The following is a 3,102-nucleotide window of genomic DNA, read 5'->3' as shown; positions in this document are numbered from 1 at the left end:
AAAAAAAAAAAAAGAAAAAGAAAAAGGCTGATGGACAGACTCATCCCGGCTCATTAGAAAAAAACAAAACAAAACAAAAAAAGACCCACAGTTCTGGTGGTAAGGGAAGAATTTCAAAGTATGGGAGAGCAAGGCAATTTTCCCTAATGGGCTACAGGGGGTAAAAGATGGGAATACTGGGAACTGGATGAGTCTTCTCTATCTACCTATCCCATTCTAGGATGACCCTATTCCGAAATACCAGAGAACAGGAGTCACAAGATCATCTATTTAACCCAGACATGTTCATTCAAAGGCCAACATGGCATCTCTCACAGATGCCCACAGATGTCCAAAATTACCAAGTACAGGCCAGATATCAAGCTCTTCAGCAGATGGCAGGTGCCTCGGACACTCTGGCCATGACACTAACTGAAGCCCAAGGCATCCTTAAATCACATCCACCCACAACCCCAGTTATCTACTGGTTTATTCGTCCATCTTTCCATGTGTCTACCCACCCAAGAATCCATCTGTCCCTCCATTTATCCATCCATCCATCCATCCATCCATCCATCCATCTGTACATCCATATATCCATCTGTCTACCCAGCCATCCTTCCACATGTCTACCCCTAAGAATCCATCCATCCATCCATCCATCCATCATCCATTCATCTGTCCATCCATGATCCACCTATATATCCAGCCAGACATCTAACAAGCACTATCTGAGCATCCACTGTGCCAACCACTATATCTAAGAACCAAAGATGTCATAGCATGCAAGCATCTATCAAATAATTGACCATGTCTTTCTCAGTTCCCCAAATCTATTCACCTGCAGTTCTATTTTCCTCTACTTCCCAAACATGCCTTGAACCTGTCCGTGTTCCTTAAATCACCTTCATCCTAACTAAACACCTTCACCCATGTCCAGCCTGATCAAGGAGCTACTCCCTTCCTGCCTGAGGCCTCCTTAGATTCCTCCTTAGATTTCTCCCTGTTATGGAAGCCAGAGAGGAATCTGAACACAAATCAACTCACTTGCTTGTTTCCATCCATCCTTTGAAAGCTTGCTACGAGCTCAGGGTCCTTGGCTTCCATTCCCTGTCCCACCTATAGATCCCATCTGCCCTCTCCCGGCCTCGTTCTAAGTCAGGACCCTTTCCTATCAAATGGCATTTTGCTCACAGTTTAATGAAACCTAGCACGTGGTTGGTAGAACTCTCCTGTAATTCCTTGTCTCACAGTAATGTGAGCAGAAGGAAGGCAGAGATAACTAGTCTGTCTTATCTTGTGCCCCCAAAGCAGACACTCCATAAACACCAGTCTTCCAAACATCCCAGAAGGGCAGCCCTTGTCAAATGCAGAGTTCCAGAATCAACTATCAACCATCCTTCAGAGCCGACCATCAGCTTTGCCCTGTTCACTGGTGTCACCTTGAACAAGTTGTTCAGTGGCCTTAAGAGATATCTGTTTACCCACCCTCCCTAGCAGCTGTGCAGTTGGAAGAGATCCAGCCCCTTAGGTGGGCTGTGCAGGTAAGGCGTGTCTTTGCCTTGCTAATTAACAGCAGCAGGATAGCCCTTCCAGAGTCCTGTGACCTGCGCTGCTTTCCCCTTCCTTATCGCTGCAGACTCTCCTCTGCCACACCTGAAGGCTGGGCCAGGCTGACCTCCAAATTCTCATCTGACAAATAAAGAACCTGCAGCTTCTGTGCCTCAAGGTTCCTGAGTAGAAGTGCTGAGACCCCTGGCCTACGCTGTCAGCTGCTGACACCACCCCAAACCACACTCTGTAGGCCAGGAGCAAACGAAACTTCTCAGATTCCCATGAAGTTCACAGACGAGAGCTAGGCCAGAGTGGTTATCCAGTCCTCGGATCCAAGGAGCTTCCCAGATTAGACAGTGGGTGTCTCAGGGAGGAGGGATCTTACCTTCTTCAGGATGCAGGCTCTACTGCCCTAGGGTCTCGGGAACTTCAGAGGCCGAAGGCAGTGGCTGTGAGAAGGGAGACCCCTGGGATGTCCTGTCCTTTGCAGCAGGGAGCAGCAGAGGACAGCAGAGGCCCTACCTCCTTGCCTGCTGCTGAGAAAGGTTCCACACAGGTCAAACTCCAAACTCCAGCCTCAGCTGCAGCAGCAGTTTAAAGAAGCCTGGATGATCTCTCCAGAACCCTTGAACTCTGAGCAGGCCCCGTGAGGAAAGGGGCCTGCCCTGCCCTCATTGGGCCTTGGCCAGTGCCCTTACCTGGCAGGGGGCCCATGGCCTGGAGAGGCAGGGGAGACTGGAGCCTGGGTCCTGTGCTGCCTCGCTCACTCACTCTCCCTCCCGCCTGCCTCCCCTCCACTCTGGGAGCAGGCAGCCTTAAGACAGCTGGAGGAGCAGGGGGAGAAGGGGGTGCAGGAGATAAAAAGGGACACGCCCAGAAGAGCAGCAGCCCCAGTGCAGCAGCAGCAGCTGTGTTTCATCTCCTCAGACCAAGGCAGGACAGACACACAGCATCCAGACTAACTGTCAGGAGGAAACAAGCCCTGGACAGAGCTCCCACAGCTCAGGACTCTAGGGCAGGCAGGGGAAGAGCTATGAGATTTCCAGCTGCTCAGGTCTGCAAACAGTTTCATTTCATTCCTAGCATTTGAAGGCTGCTACGCTGAAGTCACTGTCAGTGTTGCTGGGTGAAAAATCACTTAGGAGACACCTCAGAGTGTGTCTGTCAGGGTGTTTCCAGAGAGGTTTATCCAGGGGAATCTACCCTGAATGTGGGCAGCAGCATCCTATGGGATGGGTTAAAAGGAAAACAGAAGAGGAGGACTGTGCAAGCCCAAGAACCTGAGTTTGGATCCCCAGTACCATGTGATGTCTGTAACCCCAGCACTAGGGGCTTGGGGCCAGGAGGATGCCATGCTCACTGACCAGCCCATCTACCAATCAATACACTTCAATTTCAGTGACTGTCTCAAAAATGAGGAGGCAGAGGGGTGTAGAGGCACATGTCTTAATCCCAGCATTCCGGTGGCAGAGGCAAGAGGCAGAGGCAGAGGCAGAGGCAGAGGCAGAGGCAGAGGCAGAGGCAGAGGCAGAGGCAGAGGCAGAGGCAGAGGCAGAGGCAGAGGCAGAG

At 51.0% G+C, this 3,102-nt stretch overlaps 1 protein-coding gene across 3 annotated transcripts in view; it reads right to left on the bottom strand.

Annotated features, from left to right (window-relative positions):
* Slc5a11 (solute carrier family 5 member 11) overlaps positions 1–2,242 on the bottom strand; it is a 63,222-nt gene extending 60,980 nt beyond the window's left edge. For 2 of the 3 annotated variants that reach the window (XM_029480115.1, XM_029480114.1), the window contains exon 1: positions 1,919–2,241. The gene's annotated coding sequence lies outside the window, so the exon portion shown is untranslated. Of the gene's footprint in view, positions 1–1,918 lie in introns of all 3 variants that reach the window. The other variant, XM_029480116.1, reaches the window with a different exon arrangement.
* Between the last annotated feature and the right edge of the window lie 860 nt (positions 2,243–3,102).

The sequence above is a fragment of the Mus caroli genome, chromosome 7 (assembly GCF_900094665.2).
Source record: "Mus caroli chromosome 7, CAROLI_EIJ_v1.1, whole genome shotgun sequence".
Lineage (NCBI taxonomy): Eukaryota > Metazoa > Chordata > Mammalia > Rodentia > Muridae > Mus > Mus caroli.
This window is presented reverse-complemented; position numbering and strand designations above follow the sequence as displayed.